Below are 22,414 nucleotides of genomic sequence, written 5' to 3'. Positions count from 1 at the left end.
TAATTCACTGGAAGAAGCTCAAGCAATTGATCAAGCCTCAGTGATATAAATCAAGATTGTTGATTTAATCAAGTGACAGAGATCTCGTCAGGGTATCAATTAATTACAAGAATTTAGTCTGAAGAAAATCAAGAGTATCAAGGTCAAGGCTTGAAGAAACGTCACGGAAGTTAGTCACTCATGAACCAGACAGTACATCGAGTGTCAACATTGAAGTGGTGGAATTGATTCATAATTGACAGTGATTTTCAGAAGATTTTCAGAAGAATGGTTGCTGCTCAAGATTAGTATTAATTCTCTATTAATTAATTAAGTCATATAATTTAATTGAGAAAATAAATTATATCTGCAAAGATTAATTTATTGATTAATTGAATTAATTGATTAATTAATTCAGAATTAATATTAAGGATTTTCAGAATTTTTATTAGATTAAAATTTATTAATAATTCAGTAAGACAATATGATTTGAACTACTATGACAATCGGTATGACAATTGATAGTCATACCGAAAGTCTTGCTAGTTCATTCTGATTGTCTTGCTAGCTATTGGGATTGTCTTGCTAGTATAAAAGGATAGTCTCACCGAAAGTCCTACCAGTTCAAATGGATTGTCATGCCAGTTCATTTGATTGTCTTGCCGAAAGTCTTGCTGATTCAACTGGATTGTTTTGTTTACTTAAACAACAGAAAGCAGAAGACATTCATCATCAATCAAACAGAACACACAAGTCAAGAACACAGCAGAAACAAAAGCAAATCATTTCATTTTTCATCTACTCTATTCAAGATCAAAATTCTAGATTATAAAGTTAAATCCAAACCACTAGAATTATTTATCTTGTTCTTGTGTAACAATCTAGCGGATTAAAATCCCTAGAACTTAATCTCAAATCGCATTTAGCATTTGATCTTTTCATTGCAAAAATAGAAAAAGTTCATGTCAAATTTATTCTAGATTTGTAATAATTGATTTGAGATTAATCCCTTGTAACAGATACCGTTGTTGTAACACCTTTCAAGTTTAATAAAAGTTTTATTTAACTTGAATTTTGTTTCACCTTTTTATTCCGTATTTTATTCGATTAAACGGTATTGTTTGCATTCAACCCCCCTTCTACAAACAAATTGGGACCTAACAGAAGCCTATTCAACTGGGTTTTTGAGAACAAAGAAGCATTGCCATTTCCATGCTATTATGAAGATATTCAAAGATGCTGGAATAGAGTAGTGAAGCAGCATAGTATTAGACTTGATAGGTTTTGTTTTATTATCTTGTCTTATTACTGTGTAATCTTGGTGATATATAAACCAAGAGTAGCAATTAGAACAACAACAAGACTAAACAATATATTTTCTCAGAGAAACAATTGTAAGCTGTATCCTTAGTATTTCTCTGTAAGTTTAGTTATTCTTATTGTAGTAAGCAGCTATGAGCTATCCAAGCTTCACAGGGTTCTCTTGATATATATATATATATATATATATATATATCTGGTGGATACATTCAAATCCACTAGAAAGTTTTCAAGATTTATGTTTTTATTACGTTGTGTTTTGATTTAACCAACTCTTATTCCGCACTTAGCAAATCAAACACCTATATATTTTATTAAGATAGAACATTTTGTAATTCAGAAAAAGTTTCAAGAATTCTATTCAACCCCCCTTCTGTAATTCTTGTTGCATTGTTAGGGACTAACAGGGATCTTTGCATGGAACTAATCCTGTAATTTACATTACTAATTATTTTTCAATTTCTGACAGATTGAACAATGATGACGAGATTCTTAATTTTGCTATTAAATTCATCAATGAAAATGCTGAGGGGGGGAAATCATGATTAAATTCTTGATTTTGGATTACAAATTTTATCTCAGCTAGTGATGGACAAGACATGATTTTTCTTAAAAAGGATGGTAACATTATTTATTTCATGATTTTAATTGTTACAAATTTGTTTTAGTTTGATGTAATCATGATAAACTTGTCATTCATATTTGTTTTGTATTGGTAATAGGAGTGTATAAAGAGACTTTGCTTCTTCTTTTTTGCCTAGATACGCGTAAGATCATGCATGCAGTATTCATTATTACTTGTTAATCAAAAGTATCTCTTTAGATTCCCAGTAGTGTTTAGATATAAAATCACTCCACCTATCTCTTAGAAACCTAACACATTACTCAACAGTTTCGTTCTCTCTACACCAAAGATCTAAATACAAAACTCCAAATCTTCACTTATTAATTTAATGGCTCACGTCTATACTCGAAAACATGGAGTATAGTTGCCGGTTGTTAATCCTGAAGAATGAAGGATTTATTTTGACCCTTTCCGACTAAGAGTCCTAATTAATGGTCAAATTTTTCATCCTGCTGAAGTTCCACAAAGGATTTTTGATCATCTTTGCTGGGATGATCATCTTGAGTTGCATCTATTTAAATTGGATGTTCATTGCAAAGAGGTGCGATTGGCTGAGGAGGAAGAGTAACATCGACTCAAACTTTTGGAGTTGCAAGAGAACATTATTTCTCTTTCATCATCCATCTCTCGCTCTCTCTCATATACCATAGGCGAGAGATGAAAAACAAGGAGGAAAATAAGAAGATGAAGGACGAAGAGTTCTAGTTCTTAGGAGTTAGGATTAATTTCCTTTGTAGTCTTTCTTCTACTTAAGTACTATTATTAATGAAAATCCTTTGTTGTTTATTCTTCTATTTAATCGAGATGACTGTTCATTACCCTGATGATTGCATGTGTGAATGTTATGTAATTTCATATTTTTATGTTTAATATTCGATATTTTACATGTGCATAATTAATTATATAGTTTCATATTAATGAACAGATCAAGAAAATAGGTTTTAAGCAGCAATCAGATAATTATACACATTGTATACTAATAAGAAAAATGGTATTGATTACACAGTGTGTTTGATTTTCCATAGTTTTTGTACTTGGAAAGGAATAGTTTTACCACGAGAATTGTGGGTGTTTTCTCTAACAAAATGCCTCACAAATATAGTTTTGCCAAATACTGACACTGTGGAATAGGGCACATCCGACCATATTCCTGACCAAAGTGCCCATTTTTCTCCACTTAAATCGAAACACTATATCACCTATAGTTCTTCTTAAAAGGAATCAGTTGTAATATCAAAGAAAATAGCTAAACTGATGTGTCTTAGAGACAATCAGGTATAAAGGTTGTATCACATTCACCTAAACCTTTGAAGCAAAAAGGTGGAGCAAGGAAGAAAAGTGTTTCATCAGTAACAAAAATCAAGGAGAATGTAAGTAGGAGGAAAAGGATAATTAGAACTGGTGTTAAGCTGGTTAATGAACCATCACACACTGAGAGTGACAATGATGGTCCAATTATATTCAAGATGCCTGCTAGACCAGTGGAGGTTACTCGTGCTAATGCAGAAGAAGACCAAAGTTCAGTTGCAGCTGTTAAGCCTAAGAAAAGGAGACTGATGAAGGCAGCAGAAAAGGTTCAAAATAAATCAGATGGTCTTAAAGTGTTGGCTGATATTGCTCTGGATCAGGATTGTACACATCCTAACAAGTCATTGTCTAGTCCTGACAGGTCTTAAGCAATCCTAACAATACAGTAACAATTCATGATCAAACAGTTACTAAATCTCAAACAACAAAGATAGTTGAAATTGCTAAGGAAGTTGGTCTGCAGAAGTCTATCAAGAGAAAAGCACAGACTTCCACAATTTATCAAAGTAAAAAGACCAAACTTCAATCACCACAGAAGGGGTACAGTACACAAGAACTATCTTCTCAAAGTGAAGATGCACCTATTGACGCCCCAACTACACAAGAACCACCTACTCAAAGTGTAGGTGTAAACATAACATCATATATGACTATTCCTGACATTTCTCAAGGAAGTCATATTTATGTGGCTGATGATATTCCGAAGTCAGTACATGATAGGGAAGCTCATAAAAAGCACATTGCTGGATTGGATGTTGTTATCAATGATACTATCTTTGAGGGAAGCACACAAGAACCTTCATTTCAAAGGATTGAAGATGCTTCTACACCTCAAGTCACACAAGAACCAACAATTCAAAGTAATGTTGCAGACTTAGTATCAAATCCTAATATGGGGTCAATTCCTGACAAGCAGCAAATTCTTGATACAAGGATAATTCCTGATGAAGATGTTCCTGATTTTATAAATCGAGATGTACTGATCACTTCTCAAGGTAAGATTGAAGCCATCTTGGTATAACCACTCAAGACCATACCAATGGTTTCTACTGCTGAAGGTACAAATCTTTTACACTCTACATTATCAGATAGAATGACTATGAATAGACCTATTGATAGGACTACCTCTATTTATAAGACGTCAGACCATTCTTCTTTTCCATCTCTTATTTGTTCTTTTTCTGGAGAGTTGAGTCTTTCTAGTGAGTTTGTGAGAAAAGATTTAGAGAAAAATAGAATTATTGAGAGGCAGTCTCCTGAACTGGCAAAAGGAGAGGTAAAAAAGAGTGAAAATAGTGAGCAAAATATTACTATTGAAAGAATATATGTGTGAGAAGTGATGAGATCACTTTAAAAGAACATAGAGATTTAGGTACTCATGGTTCTTTTCTTACATGATCTACACAGTTTTCTAAGCCTTCTAAGTTAAATCCCGATTTAAAGCTCAAAGGCATAGTTCCTGATTATGATTCTGATTCTGATATTCCTGAGAAATCTTCTGGTGATCATGATGATTCTGATGATTATGATGAAAATCCTGATGATGCTACTCTGAAAGTTGGTATTGAAGCATCTAAATTGTCTAATTTTGGTTCATCATCTGGTTATACTCCTATTCTTCATCCTCATAGGGCTCATGAATGGAATCATTCTTGGAGATTACCCAGTGAGAAGATCTCTACGTAATCTGCTCATATTTTGGTTGATGTAGCGCCCCAAAATTCGGGGTCAGGGATCTAGGAGGCCACGTCAACCTAAATCATGTTTAACACTTATCTCGTACAATAATATATGAATACTCACACCTTTATGACCCCACACTTATCAACTCACACACACTTATAGGTTATTGTCTTGGAAACGAACCATGCATTACTAGAGTGTATCAATCCACAAAGTGATAATTATTACAATACCAAAAGTGATTAAGTCTTACCGCAGAAGTAACCTTTAAGTAAGGTTAGACCGGCGGCCAAATATACGTTTCTTATTTATTATCTTACATAAGTCATACTTGTAAATAAGTCGGACTAAAAATAACTGAAAATCAATCCAGCTTATTCAGTCTACCTGAGGTACAATACCAAACATCCTACGGAACAACTGACCATTTCCTACCCGTTTCCTGGCCGTGAGTTTCATGATAGGCACCTTGATTCACTGTTGTGTTGTGTCAATTTAATAAATAAGTGTGAGCTATAATGCCCAGAATAATAAGGTACAGTATAAAAAGACTGTATGAGAAATTCATGTATAATTCCATATACGATAAATATGTTTATTTTAGTTTTCCTCGGTGATACACACCTTCTTTCGAAAAAAATTCTTTTGTTGACTTATTATCATGCAAATACCTTAATAATAAACCCAACACCTAGGCTTGGGTTACGGTATTGCATTTCAATTTCCAAATGAAAGAATAGGACATTCACCGGAGCCCCCGAGATACGATGATCAGTCATATAATGGTATCATTCTCTACATATAGATGGACGACTTCCTTACATCCTGGTTGTCACCCAAGCCGCATTCAGGCTTTATATGCTTCCCCTTTCCCTCAGGTATGTTTTGCATACTTCGTATGTCCTTCAGTATACATGGTACCTTCACATACGGAAAATTAAAATGGCAGTCTCCCCAGTCCACGAAGTACTGGATCTCTACCCCTCCTTTGTCCTTTTATGAATCCTATCTTATACTTGGAACATCGAACTATATCAAATTTCCCCAAGCATTTTGCTTGTTGACAGCATAGCTCATCTCATATATGTATATATGTAATTCCGAAAATTTTCGGAGGAAGTACTAAGATAATGTGAGTTGACTGTTGTCAACGGATAAATAAATAAAAGGGAGTTTCTTTTGAAACTATGCTCAAATATTTAAAATAAGTCGAGATAATATTCTTTGAAGATATGAAAGTATTAATATGATTTTCTGAAACTCAGAGAATATTTTAATTTAGATTTTATGATTTTTAAAATCATATTAAATCATTTGATAAATATTTAATAATTAAATAATAATTATAAAATAATCAAACCTCGAATTATTATATTTTAAAAGAATATTTGGAATAATATTCCTCAACAAATTTATGTTTAAATAATTAAAGTAATCTTTAATAATATAATTAACGAGTTGGAAATAATAATTGTTGGAGAATACTTCTCCTATATTATATGAATAATTGAAAGATTATTCATTGTTCGAGTAATTAATATAATTGAGGGAATACGATCTTTGGAAATTGTTTTGAATAAATTCGAGGTATTTAATACTTCGCAAATGGACCGAGTCCCTTGGAATAGATAAGTACGGACTTTTGATCGTCCAAAACGCCACCGCGATGATTTATGGGTTTTCATTTTAAAACTCTGACCGACTCTTGGTCTTATGATATATACATCACGATTATGGTTGCACTAAATATTCTACGATATATACATCGTAACACAATCGTTGTCGATGCGTAAAACTCAAAATACTCTTATCATGGCAAGCATGACATTCATACAAAAGACAGTAAAATAATATTTCCACAACACAACAGTATATGAAGTTGGGTTCGTAAAATTGCCTGGGTACTTTGAGGTGGAGGATGCTCTAGGGTCCACTCGAGAATCTATAATCATAAACATGTATCGTTTCGTTAGATCCCGTTCTTATCTATGGCGACTCGTACATACGCGCTACTTATTAATCGCTCTCGCAACTCACTTTACTCTTATTATTCCTTTAGGCACAAGTACTCGTTATGTTCACTTTCTTTCCGAAATCCCTTATGTCCATTTATGTCTTTTACATTTTGATCCTTGGTTCCGCTTACGATTCTTAATGGTTTTCTAATCGTGCGGTCTCAGCTCTGACATTTTTATAAATTTGAAAAATATATATTTTCACTTGAAATTTTTATAGAAGTTAATAAACTCTATTTCTTACTCTCTGTAAAAATTTCATGATTTTTGAATCTTTTTAATTCGATCATTTATATTTCCAAAGTTCGTAATTCGTAGCAGTTTTTGTCGCGTAAATCACTTTTACTAAAACGGTCATAACTTTTGATCCGTAAATTGAAATCAAGCGCTTGAATCGCTTGATAAACTACAGTTATACATTCGGGAACTTCTTCAAAAACTTTAAGTTGTGTTTTGTTCATTTTAACGGGATTACACTTACGATTCGAGTTTTGTTTACGTCTTAAATCATTATTCAACCATCAACAACCACCATATCATCATATCAACACTAAATCATCCCAAGAACATCATGTTATTGAGGCAACGATCATCAACCTTAATACTAACTTAACTAAACATCAAGATAATAGAAATTCAATTACTAAAACTAGGTTTATAGCTAAAATCTCAAAGTTTCTTGAAACTTAAACCTTAAACAAAGTTTGGTCAAAGATTTATACCTTTATTTCAAGATTATGATGTGTTCTTGTTGATGGTGGACTCTTGGGGATGCTTGGTTTAGTTTAAGGAACCTAGATCAAGTCATAAAAATCAAGAAACCAAGAAAAGTTAATATTCATTACTATTCATTATCACTTTTCTTGAATTTATTTCACCAATCAAACCTTAATAGAATGCTCTCAAAAATTTATCTTACCTTATTTTAGGATGTATAAATCTTGGGATTTAATTGTGGAATTTTTCCATTGTATAAGTGGGTGTTTGAAATTTGATTTCTTGTTTCTTTTCTTCAAGGCCGAATGGAGCTTCAAGGGGAAGAAGAGAGAGTTTTTATTGGCTTCTAGGATTCTTCTTTGTGAAATGATATGATATATGATCTTGTATATATCCTAGTACTAGTAAATCAATGAAAATATTTGCTAGCCATCCTAGTTTCCAAGCTATACTACTAGCTTAGGTACTTGGTTACTATTTCAACACTAGTCACTAGCTAGGTTATCATTTCTATTAGCTAGGTTACTATTTGGTTACTAACCATGGTTAGTTTCTTACTCTAGTTAGCTTGTATGGTTAGCTTTGGCTTGATATGTTTATTTATTCATTTACGCGTTCGCTCGGTCGCTTATTCGCTTTCGTAATAAACCCTCGTAAACGGTTCGCGGTGTAAATCCTTTCTTATACGTTCTTTACGTTTTGAAGTGTCGTACTTGGATTTGAATTTGTAGAATTTTAAATTTATAATTATATTGTGATTCTCTTAATCCTTGACGGTTCGTAGATACGGTCATTTTTCAAAGTTCGTTTTCTTCGAAAACTAATAGCGTTTACATACACCCATTTGGTACGTATAATCATGTTATCGACTCGAAAACTAAATTTCTCATGCACAACATAATATGGGCTAAAAAGTTTTCTCCGATTGTTGGAGTTACTATTCATCAAGCATTTTACAAACTCTCAAAAATTCGAGTTATTATAGTTGATCATGTTGTTCAATTAGTTTCAAATTCTGATATGAAAGCATCTATCAAATCCACTACAGTGCTAGTCAAAGGACTGCATTCTTCTGTCTCTGCACTCAAGAAAGATAATGTTAATCTTAGAGAAGGGATTGCTGATATTTCTGTGATTATTAAAGGTACAAACAAATACAATGGTTTAATAAAGAGAATGTTTAGCCTGGAAGCAAAACAAAATCACATGTCCGAGAAGTTGATAGCTTTAGAAGCTGGTCAGAATGCTACAAATTCCAAGTTGGATGCTATTCTCTCTCTTCTACAAAGTCTAGATGCCAAAAAGGGGGACATAGTACTAAAGAAAAAATGTCAACATGAACCAGTTTTAAGGAGAAATACCAATTCTGATGATGATGGTAATATACAAGAGAAGGAGACCTCTAATGCTTTGAAAGTTCAAACTAGAACTGGAATTCAATGTCAAAAGACATAGTCAACTCAAGTCTCTAAGGATAGATCGCATGGATCTAATATAGAAGTTGCTCTTGTTACTAGTCCTAGTTCAATTTATGATGACAAAATTACAAGTTCTGATTCTTTTCCTGACACTGACAGAGTGATAGTGATTCCTGATTCTGTGAAAACTGAAGAAGCAGAAATTCCATTTCGGATGGAGGAATCTATATTCTATCTGCTTATGTTGAATTTGTTAATGCTTAATATTTCAAGGAAAAAGAAATGGTTTTGATAGAGAAAAAAGGGCACAGGAAGGAAAAATCAGAATTGTTGTTGATAAAGCAGATCAAATATATAAAATTATGCTTAAAAAATTTGAGAGGAATAGATCAAGGAGTACAGATATGAAGATGTTACATGAAAGAGCATAAAGGAGAGCTCAAGTATTTCCAAAGATAAACAATAAATACAAATGGAGGAAAATTACTGATCTCATTTATAATGATAAATTGAGCTTTACTCCTGAAGGAATAAGGATGGATGGTTTACTTGGTTCTAATACCATAAGAGATAAGCAGTCTTAGTTAGTACAAGCCAAGAATCTCAAGTTGATTGAACCATTCACAAGAGCTGGAATATGACATCATTAAGCTAAACTTGTCAACTTAAAGTTGTTGAACTTCACACTTGCTGATAGTCCTGGTCAGGAAGTAACTGCTGATCATCTACATAGACTTGAAGCTGTGAAAATTATTCTTGACAAACATGATGGTTCAAAATCTAAATAGAAGATCTTACTCTTATTGCAAAATGATCAAATTCAAGTTGTTTCACTTGATGAACCGATGATCATGTCTACAAAAGAATTGAAATACATTCACTATTTTCTAAGAGTTGAAATGAAACTTCAAGGTTATGGTCAAACATGATTCTTTCCAATATCAGAAGAAGGATAGTGGATGATGGTCAATAATATTTTGGATCATATGTTCTTACATACATAAATTTCAGAGGGCAAGAAGTCAACATGAAGAAAGGAGGAGTTGTCATTGAAAATGTTCTTGCTCAGAGGCATATAACCATGGATCCCGATGGAAGAAAAACTTGTTATGTGTCACTGGAAGACATGATGACAGAAAGAGCTCGAATCATAAATTTGAGAGCTGCTATCTATCAATTATCTGATAAAACAGAGTATGAGAAGAATTTGAAGATCAAGTTATAAGATACTCTGTTGAAAAAGATTGATGACAGAGTTAAAGCTTTTGTTTAGAGATACTGTAGAATTTATCAACAAATATGAAGGTCAAAGTCTGAAACAAAATAGGCTTTACACTACTTATTTTGTCTATCTGGGTTTTGGCACTAGACAATTCTGTTTAGAATTTATGCTTAAAATAGTAAAGCATAAATTGGGGGACATTGTTGAGAATTGGCTAAGTCGAGAATTAGAATCTGTCTAACAATCAGGATCTAATCAACTGATGTTATATGATTATCCGTTGGAAGCTTCATTATTATCCGTTGATAATATTCAGTCATCCTTTGATACATTCAAATGATTATTCGTTGAAGCTACAACATATATCCGTTGATTAGGCTATCCGTTGAGAATGACTTGGAGGATAAGTCAGAACTGCAAGATAAATCAGAAGGTGCTGATTTATATGATCGTAGTTGATTTAGATATTTATAGAAAGTGTTAGAATTATATTGTAACATATCTTATAATTGATAGAGGATTGATTGTAGGTGTGTAGTATATAAAAACTGAATAGGTTATTACTTTGTAAGTGCTTAACTCGAGTATTCATATAACCTAGCAGCTCTTAAGAATATTGTTCTTGAGAGAGTTTTGTAACAGTTTATTAAAGATCAATATAAATTTTTATTTGATTTATCCGTTCTTACTTTACTTTCATAATACATCGATTTGTTAAGTAATTGTATTCAACCCCCTTAAACAATTACTTTACTGGGCAACAAATGTCGTAATTTATTTCACAGTATATGGTGGCTCCAATTATATCTGTTTTGAGAATACGATTTTGTTCTATAAATGATTCAAATTTGGTGAAAAGTTAAATTCAAATAATGTAAGATCTCATATTAGGGAGAGTGATTATACGCCGTTTATTTTAGGTCTCATATTATTTTTAATAAAATAAACCATTCCTGAATTGGTTTATATTCAGATTCGATCAAATACCATTATAAAATATCAAGAATTTTCTACTTAGTTGTCATGTCGATTATGAAATCTTAATTTCGAATTAAACTTTGATATTCGCTAGATTATAACTTTTATGTCATAGAATTTAATATATATATTCAGTAATCTTGTATTATAAACTATCTAATTTATGTTTGTTAATATTTGTTTGTTAAAGATTTGTGGAGATATCTACTACTATTGGTATCTAGTAATATTCGTCTCAATTTTAATGCATTATTGACTATTGGGTTAGAATAATAATATTTGCTCGAATTTGGTTTATAATCAATTTTTAATACTATAATCAATTTTTAATACTCAAGAATGCATTATATTCGAATAACACTATATTAAATTCAAATTTGTACATTAAAAATTATATTGATCTCAAACTTGAGTATAAGGTTGTTTAGTTGCGTCTCACTTTACATTAATAAAAATTGACTAATTCAAACAAAATACATAAAAATAATATTATAACAATTAATAATATCTTTAACCTTTATTTAATCATATTATTTAAGGGTCAAAAAAATTATAAAAAGATGATTAAAGTTATAATAATATGTAAAAATGAATCCAATTAAAATTACAATTTTATAAAAATAAACCAATATTTTATTTTCTCAAAATTTATAATAAAATATAAAAATGGAATGAGAGGATAGAATGTGGTTGATCTAATAATGATCTAATAAAAGTTGTAACAATAATGGTTATAATATCAACTTTATAATATTTTAATACGGGTTCGAATCTTAGTATACATGTATATTCATCTCATTTTAGCACAAACTGTATACGATTGTCATTTTTTTAAAAAAAATATTATATAATAATAAAATCGTAACTTTACGGCCATTTAATTGGCTTAGTTTTCCCATCCTCTCCTTTTAATATTTAGAAGGAGATTTTTAAGTCCTTATTATATGTTAAGTTATTCATGCGAGTATTGTTGAGATAAGCTTCAATCTTGCTCAACAAAAATCTAGTGAAACAGCTACAACCTCATGAAATGAGATTCTTGCCCGGTCAATCAAATATTTTTAATTGAACTTTTTTGATAATCAAACCATAAGAATTTTAATATATGATTGAATTATAATCATGTAAAACAATTTTGAATTTATCTTCCTTGACTTTATAAGGAAAATCTAGTGAATGTGTTATTTCAACAAACTAGATTTGTTTCACGTTAACAAAATATATTTTTTTAAATGATTTTTTCGACGATCCAACCATAGGGATGTTTATATATATATTGATTTTAGTCAAGTGAAAAATTGTTAAAATTTTTAAAATTTATCGTGTTAGACTTTAGAAGGAAAATCTAGTGAAAAGGTTTCTATTTGAAATGAGGTTTCTTTTTGCTAAAAAATTATTTTTTAAAAGATTTTTCAACGATCCAACCATAAGGATGTCAAAATATATTTATTTTATTATTTTAAAAATAAGAAAAAAAATCAAGTGTTTTTTTCATGATTTTGAAAGAAAAATATAGTGCTAAACTTAAAACGAGACTTATGCCAAGTTAACAAAATTGCGAATGAAACTCTTTTATTTTTATTTTATATGAGGATGCAATTACTAGTCACTTTATTATAATTCTATTATAAGTATAAATCATTCTTGATGTTCTTATCTAATAAAAGAAACAAAATAAAAGATAAAAGATGAGCTTAATTTTTTAAAGATTTCTTTTCTCGTCTTTACGTTTTAACTTCTTATCATAAAGGAAGTTAAATGCGGAAGGTAAATATATGAAAAAGAATATAGCAGACACGGTCGATTTTATCATAGTTCGCAGTGGCTAACTCAATCTAGGAGTCCACACACTCCTACTACAGTCCCGAGCTCTTTCCTGAGACTCGAGATTTTCTTCACTATTAAGAAACTCCTTTAAAATAGGCGGAAAAACCTTTACAACTATCCACTATTTATTTATCTTGGATCATCACACAGGCGTAACCTCCTCTAAATATAATAGCTAAACTAAATTACAAGAACTATCTTGGAGCGTAACAATCTAGTCACGTCCTCAAGCGCTTGCGAATTTTTTTGTAGCTTTCGTACGTCTTCTTCTTTGTTGCTCTTGGATCTTAGGTATTAGATCTTCATTCATTCTTTTTATTCACGGTGCAAAGACTACTAACTCCTCCTTAGTATGCCTAAGACTTGGCTCTTTGAACCAGAATCACCTCACTTCACTATGACCTCACTATAAAGAAAAAAATACAAGTTACTACACCAAACAAGTTCAAGATTAAAAAGAATCGGATAATATTACACGTTAAACTAGGTCATAAGATATACGGGATACGTTATAACAAGGACAAAATTACACAAATAATATGCAAGACAAGTTGTTAAATAGTATGCACTTGTATACAGTTCATTCGATCTTGTGATCGAAGGAGTAGCCTAATTTAACCATTAAGTTATGTTTAAAAATGTTGTCTCTTATTCTTACTCCTTTGAGTCCCTTTAGAAATATAAATTCAAAGGTATATTGGCTCAAATATACAAGACTATAACTTGCTGAAAGAATTTGGTAAAAATATTTTCGTTGAGTTAAAGCAACCAAGTCAATAAGTAATTATGTTCGACCAAATTATAAAACTGAGTTTTCATAAATCTCTTTAGTGTTTAAGTCCTTTTGAAAGATAGGTTCAAAAGAAATTCAAGTACTAGGTAACACAATATTTCAATAAGCTAAGTGCACTTATTAAATTATAGAAATAAGTGAAGCAAGAAGTTGCACTTGACTTAATATGCTTGGCCAAATATATTCCGTTTGGTTTAGTGTAGTCTTTACTTTTCAAGTAATTTTGCAACTTAGGTTCAATCTCAAGTTGGAACAATGATAAAGAAGACTACAATGTAAAATAAGCACTTGATAAATGGATTATGCTTAAAGGAAAATATCACCAAGCTTCAAGCTCTATTCGGCCGAATAAAAATGTATAAAATGTCGAATGATGCTTTTCTTGTTTAGGTTAAGTGGACTAGCTTTCTTAAGTCTAAGTTAAAAATAGATCCTTAAGAACAAGTGACAAACTAACAAAGTAGGTCCAAGATTAAATTAAACTTTGATTCTTTAAAATCAAGTTAAAAACCACTTTGAGGTCAATACAGATGTATACTCTTTCAGTTAAGAATCATCGATCGTTTTGTTTCCTTCTTAATTCAAGCTTCAACCTTGAGTGTAAAGGCTTCAGATTTCTTTATCTTCTTTGGTTTTTTGACCAGGTTAGACTCTATTTGTATTTGGTCCTCACTACTCTCATTTATAATTGTCAAGGTGCCTACTTTCTATTCTTTTTACTCACTTCAGCCTTTTGACAGGATGAAGTGGTTGGTTTCCTATCTTCTAATGGTAAAGAAGGAAGGGTCTCAATTTGGAAAAGCCCATATTAGTGTTCATATGTTTGTTTTTCCACAGGTACATGAGCCATTACTATTCTAGATTGAACATTGGACCTCATATCAGGCATAGGGTAAGGGTAAGTCCTGAATCTCTCCAACATAAATAAAGTGATTCTGAGACTACAGTTACCTTACTCTTTGTAATAAGTGATCAAATATAATTTTGGAAACCTATTTACAATTGCCTATCTGTGTTCTATCTATACCATTATGTAAATGAATGTCTGGAACTTTATGATTTAAAACAGACATTATAAACCTAGGAAAGAAGATTTCCTTACCTCTTGTAGACAAAGGCATTGTGAGCCTTGTGCTAAGTTCCTGCAGAATCAGCATCCCCACATTGATGTGTCTATTGTGAGCCATGAAGAATACCAGTTTCTGGACCACACTTGAGTTGTTGTCATAGCTTGTCTTCCTACAAGTGAAAACTCTCACAATGGAGTCAAACAGGAATGACCATTCCTTCCTCAAATGCTTCTTGTTTAGGATGGCTAGGTTGATTCTTTCACTGTAATTGATAAAGTCAACGAAGTCAGCAAATTCTTCTTGAGTAGGCACCTCCACCAAGTTGTCAGTAGGAATCCTCAAAGCTTTGTTGACATCAGTTTCATTGAATTCCACTTGTTGCCCATGAATTGGGTAGTTTACCACCAAAGATGCATCTTGGTTCTCATGCACAATTGTGCTAATCACAGCTGTGTTCCATAAATCATTGAGAACATATAGATACAAAATTGGATTTGCAGTTAGAGCACTTACAAAGAATGTCTCAGAAAAGAACATAACAAAACTCTTGAAGCTATCAGGAGCTTAGAATTCGTGAATGCAAGGTAGTTGGTGCCCTCCTTTGGGATAAAAGCTCTAACATTGTTTGATTCCATTTGAAGTGTTTGAGGTTTAGTGGGTAAGAAATTTGAAGAAGAAAGAGTTTGAAATGAGAGAGAACGGTTAGAATTTGGAAAAATTAGGTCACTTGAGATCTCGAAAGCGTAAAGAGGGGTTATGTCGAGATGTCTGGGTATTTATAGAAAAAGGTAAGTGACTTGTCGAGAAGTAAAAATAGACGGTTGGGATTTTGTTATTGAGAAGTCACATGTGAGAATAGATACATATCGATATATCACTTTCCTGACTCTTATCGAGAACTAAAAAGTGACTTGTCGAGATGTCAAATAAATACCCAGTTTGTCCTTAATGGACTGAATTTTTCCAATTTTTATTTAAATAAACCAAAGTAAAATTAGAATGATATTATATCAAAATTATTTCATTAAAATAATTTATTCAATTAAATTATTTCAGTTCTAAGTTATCGAGAAGTCTAAGAATGATACTTGTTGAGAACTCTATCGAGAAGTCTCAAAGTGACTTATCGAGATCTCTACAATGACCTATCGAGAAGTCATAATGAAGTTTGTCGAGAAGTCATTCGAGAAGTCTAGAAAAAGATTTATCGAGAACTCTATCGAGAATTCTCAAAATGACTTGTCGGGAAGTCAATTAGACTTATCGAGAACACAGTTCTCTATATACTTTTGTTGCTTTTTGATTATGTCTTATGCTAATTTTACATATTGAAAATGTAAATTAATAGTTAGACAATTTTCTTAGAATTTGAAAAACTCCAAGCTAAATTTTGAATTTTGAAAAATAAATATAGAGAGAATTCTGAAATATTTATAACTCATATTCCAGTTAATTTCTAATTAAATCAAATTAATTTTGATTCACTAGAAATTAATCTGCTGCAACATATTAGCTGAGTTCTTTTCTTTAGGATGAAGAATTTAACATTCCAATTTCACCAACAAGTCTAGTGAAAGTTGCTTCATCCAAAGGTTTAGTAAAAATGTCAACTAATTATTTTTCTAGTTGGAACAAAAATAAGCTCAATAGTACCATTTGAAGCATGTTCTCTAATAAAATAGTACTTTACATCAATGTTCTTTGTTCTAGAATGATTAACTAGATTAGCCACAATAGAAATAGCACTAGTATTGTCATACATAATTGAAATTTTGTGTAACACTAGGCCATAGTCCATTAGCTGATTTCTTATCCAAAGCACTTTAGCAAAGTGATAAGTGGATTTTATATCTACTTGGAACACTTCATTTCAGGCTTAATTTGATGTTTTGGACTCAAGTATCTGGTATGTTTGATGTGTTTTTGTGTAATTGCATTGCAGGCACTAGTTGGATGAGGAAAGGAGCTTTACAGGGATTTTATTATGATAAGAGATCATATTTTGAAGTCTAGGCCATTCTAAATTTGTAGAGAATCTCGTTATCTTTGCATGGGAAGTTGAATCGCCTAATTCTGACGAGCAGAACTCAAGATACGGCCAAAAGAAGAATTATCAGCAAATCACCAAAAGGTTGGCACGCCCGCGCCCCAGAAATCAGTAAACCGATGCGCAGGTGCCCCAGAAATCAGTAAACCGGCGTGCCCGCGCCACTTCCCGCACGCCCGCGTGACCCTTTTTGCCCCAGAATCCTGATTTTAGAGAGCACAGTATGGCTACGGAGAAGAAGACTTTTGTATTTTTCAATATAGTTGATACTTTGGATGCTTGTTTTCGATTTGTCTTTGAACCCTAGTACTCTTATATTCTTTATCATGTTGTCATGGGGTTCGAACGGATTTATTTATGGATTTCAATAGTTATTTGTTTTAAAATCCATTGTGTGTGGTGATTTATGATTTCCTAGTTTGGTTGTGCTTATTCTTCTTTGATGCGTAGCTAACATCTAAGATTGTTTGTTAATCTCTATTGAAGCGACATTGAATATAGAGGTTTAGAACTTGACATATTAGCATAGGTTTATATATGAGTTGACATGCATAATTCGTGGGTAATTTTAACCATCTTATTCACCCTATGTAATCAAGATAGATAACTTGCTCTTAAACCATTATGTTTTCAATCTTTATAGACATATAGGGACTAAGCATAATTGGTGTCTATTCAACATCTATCTTAATTATGGATGTTTGATAATAGGGTATACGTATAATGAAATTTAGCGTATACTAATTTTGTGTTATCTGATTAGTTGTCATAACCATCACATGCTAAGGTTAAAGACATAAACTTTGAATGAAGTATTTAATGAAGTTAGAATCTCATGTTTATTCTTATATAAGTAATTCAATCTTAATTCTCTTAGTTAATGCTATTTAGTATAATCTCTTAGTTAAATCAAAACTCAAATTATAACTTGTCTTAGCATTGAACGATAACCATACATTATTGCATAGGTGCATAATCTGAACTTAACTTAAACCAGTCTCTGAGGGAACGAACTTGACTTATATCTTATACTACTTGTGATCGCGTACGCTTGCGTATATTTTCGCGTTTGATTTACAGCAAACAAGTTTTTGGCGCCGCTGCCGGGGACTCGGTGTTAAATTTAGTTTATGTGCTTGTCATCAGTGGTCGTTAAAGTTCACTGACTCAGATTATTTTCTTACAATATTTTCTTTAATCGTGTGTTTCAGGTACTCTAGTTTTTATTGAAATGGGAGAACCAACAGCAGATACGAAAGCTTTGATGGATTATTCTCAACCAAAGATTAATGACATTCGTTCTAGCATTGTCAGACCAACCATTGCTGCTAATACCTTTGAAATCAAGGCTAGCATGATTCAAATGGTACATAATTCAGTCCAGTTTGAGGGTTCTCTAACGAAAGATCCAAATATGCACATCAGGGATTTCATAGAGATCTATGACACCTTTAGGTTCAATGGTGTGTCTGAGGATACGGTGAAACTGAGATTGTTCCCATTCTCTCTGAGGGACAAGGCTAAGAGATGGTTACACTCTCTACCAGCTGCAATCAGGAATGATCTTACTCAGTTTCCGCAACAATCAGGGAAATTGCTAGGTGAAGCTTGGGACCGGTATAAGGAGATGCTTAGGAAGTGTCCTCATCATGGAATGCCTGATTGGATGATCATCAATTGCTTCTATAACGGTTTGGGAGCACAGTCAAGACCCATGCTCGATGCAGCATCAGGTGGAGTCTTGTGGGCTAAGAGCTGTAATGAAGCTTATGAGCTAATTGAACTGATGGCTGCTAATGAATATCAGTATCCAACCCATAGATTGCCGCATGGCAAGGTAACAGGAGTTCTTGAAGTGGATACAGCTACGGCTATCACTGCTCAACTAAAGGCGTTGTTTATGAAGATCGATTCTCTGGCTAACTATGGTGTTAATAAGATAACCACTGTTTATGAGCTGTGTGTAGGTTCGCATGCGACGGAGCAATGCGCTATATGTAGTGAATCAGCTCAATTTGTGAGCAATTTTCAGAAATCGCAGCAACTTGTTCCAGACACTTATCATCTGGACAACTGGAATAATCCTAACTTCAGCTGGAGCAACAATCAGAATGTGATGCAACAGCCGTTCCAGCAGTTTGAAAACAAGCAATTCAATCCTCCTGATTTTCAGCAACAATTTGCACCAAGGTAACAATTTCAGCCAATGGGAATGCAACAACAAACTCATGGAGGTGCAGGTCAATCTTTGAATGAAAAATATGAATTAGAAGAGTTGAGGCTTATGTGCAAAAACCAGGCTCTTATATGCAAAAGCCAGGTTGTTTCTATTAAGACTATGGAGAACCAAATAGGGCAAATTGCTAACGTCTTATTAAATCGACAACGAGGAACACTTTCTAGCGATACAGAAGCCAATGTAGGCGAGAGGGCAGTCAAGGAACAAGTAAAGGCAATCACTTTGAGGTCTGGAAAGGTCGCAGGCCCCTAATTTCAGCAAGACGAAGATTCTGAAACTCCTTTACAGAATGAAGGCACATCTGAGCCTATATAGAGTGTGACCGCGTCCTTGCCAATTCCACTAAATGAGATTGTTGCTGAAAAGGTTGTACAGAAGGATGTCGAGGTGGAACTGTTAGTCGCTAAACACGCGCTAATAATTCACGCAAGTATACGCGATCACAAGTAATATAGAATTATTTCTAGTTTGTTCCCATAGAGATTGATTAAATTAACTATGTGGTTTATGCACTTATGCAACAATGATATGGCTATTATTCAATGTTAAGACGAATAACAATTTAGGTTTTTATTATACTACGATTAACTATTGAGAATTATACTAGAGAACATTAACTAGAAATTAAAGAGAGTTGAATAATATATGACACAAACATGGGATTCTAACTTCATTAAATACTTCATTCAAAAGCCTTTTCGTTCTTAACCTTAGCATGTAATGGTGATGACACTAATCATATAACACGAAACTGATAAACACCAACTTTTGTTGTACGAATACCACACTACCAGACATCCACAAAAGAGATAGAAGCTGAATAGACACCAATTATATTGAGACCCTATATGTCTATAGAATTTGACAACATAACAGTTTAATGCACAAGTTATCTATCGTGATTACATAGGGCAAGTAAGATGGTTAAAATTACCTACAAATCATGCATAACAATAACACATGAACCTATGCTAGCATGACAAGTTCTAAACCCTTAAATTCACTGTCGCTTCATTAAGAATTAACACGCTATCTTTTAAGTTCGCAACGCTCATAAGATGAATAAGCACAACCAATACTAGGTTATCATACAATCACCACACACTAAGGCATCGAAACAAATCAACTAAAGATATCCATAAATAAATCCGCTAGAACCCCTCGATAATGATTAGCCCATAATCGGACTCATCATCAACATGGGTTCGATGAAAGCATGGTATAATAAACGTAGTCTTTATAAACAAATAATAAACCAAGTACGTAATCCAAAGTATTAGGTTCAACAAAATAAGAAACGAGCATCCAAGATTACAACTTAGAACAAAGAATCACAAGAATAAACTAGATTTTCTTCGCCTTCACTGAATTATGCTATAGGTCTTCTTGTCGTCTTCTTCTTAAGCTTCGTTATAAAAAATGTCTTTAGATTGTCTTTAAATAGCACACCAATTAATCCAAAAGCCCAGAAAATAGTCTTCTAATTGAAACAGGAAACTGGATTCCCGACCTGGCGCGGTCGCGCGCTTCACTAGCGCAGGCGCACTGATATTCTGTTTCTCTGGCATGGCCACGCGCTAGCATAGCGCGGGCGCGCAGGTCTTCTAAAAAAACTGGAATTGCCTTCTTTTCTTGCTGCAACGAGTTGGTCTTCACGAGCCTTTATTCCTTGGACACCATCCTAACACCATATTAGCATCAAATCAATGCTAATTCACCCGAGTCCCGGATTAATGCCTGAAATGCAAAAACACTGGAAAATACATTAAAACACCAACAACTTGAGTACAAATACAAAAAATAAAAGCTTAATGTAGTATTATAAAGTGTCATAAATGCCACTCAACATACCCCCAAACTTGAATCGATGCTTGTCCTCAGGAATAAACAGACTTAAAGAACAAGAAATAAAAATGCATGAATGCAACTAAATGAATGCAACGATCCTCATAGAATAACTAAACCAACCAACAAGCAACATCTCAATAAATGCAATTATTAGCATAAAGATCAATCAAACCTTGAAAATCAACTTACAAAACAGAGACGTGCATGTGTGCAAATGCTTACAGATATATTATCACAACTAGATCAATAATCATGACTCACTACTCATTAAAACAATTGCAAGGTTATAAATAAAATTAAAGCTAGACTCAAAATAACTTATAACACTTCAATTCTTATATTGGAGTTCTATATGAATCGCTTTTATTCACAACACAAAATCAACACAAATATGCTTATTTAACCGTGCAATGAGTGAGGTCCATAAAAGACTTATATAATAGTACCCATGTAGCGAGCGTTAGGTTAGCGGATCCCAGACTATAAAAGCCTTAGGTCACTAGGCACAAAGTCCCCTAAGAACTTAATATCTCGAGTACTACAGAGCCCACTCATGATCAATTATACATAACACTTATATATTTTTTTTCTTTTTTCTTTTTTCTCTTTCTTTTTTCTTTTTTTTACAAATTTCTGAACGAGTGCGTTTTGCTCCATCTCGTTCAACCCTGGACTACTCATATAAAAGGAGCTGGCTACTAGCCATTTGACACCTAGCCAAAACTAGTAGCAATGAAATCCAATTTTCTCCGATTTTTAAAAATATATGATATTTTATCATTAAGAGAATATCCTAAATTATAAATTTAAACAAGCGATTAAACTTCGACAAATAAACAAACCATGATCATGATCTAGCACTCAAGCAACCTATAAGACTTAGTGAAATAAAATTGTCTCTAGCATGCAAATCAATCCGAAAAGACTTAACATCACTAAATACGACATCATTACACTAGCATCAATATCACAAATCAATCGGAAAAATCATCCAAGGGATCATGTTATTATGCAAATGCATGAAACTATATGAAAAAACTTATCATAAAAACTACAAAAATAAAAAAAAACTACTACATACTACATGGAAAAATATGCAACTATATGCACTAAACTATCATGGATATGCAAACTATATGCGACTCACACAAAACATATTCCTTCAACTATTACCCCCAAACTTAAAATTTCCACTGTCCTCAGTGAAGGTAATAGTAAGGAATCAAGCTTACCTACTCGGAATCAGGATCCTTACCCCCAACGGGCGGAGTGTCAGGCGTGTCTAGAGGTGGATACACGGAGTTCTCACCAAATACTGGCCACTG

The 22,414-nt window shown here is 32.8% G+C and overlaps 1 non-coding gene across 1 annotated transcript; it reads right to left on the bottom strand.

The window, feature by feature from the left end:
* Positions 1-18,551: 18,551 nt before the first annotated feature.
* On the bottom strand, positions 18,552-18,658 carry LOC141698708 (small nucleolar RNA R71). Its single transcript, XR_012565213.1, has one exon. It is a non-coding gene; the product is annotated as a small nucleolar RNA R71 (small nucleolar RNA).
* Between the last annotated feature and the right edge of the window lie 3,756 nt (positions 18,659-22,414).

This window comes from Apium graveolens, chromosome 11 (assembly GCF_009905375.1).
Source record: "Apium graveolens cultivar Ventura chromosome 11, ASM990537v1, whole genome shotgun sequence".
Taxonomy (NCBI): domain Eukaryota; kingdom Viridiplantae; phylum Streptophyta; class Magnoliopsida; order Apiales; family Apiaceae; genus Apium; species Apium graveolens.
This window is presented reverse-complemented; position numbering and strand designations above follow the sequence as displayed.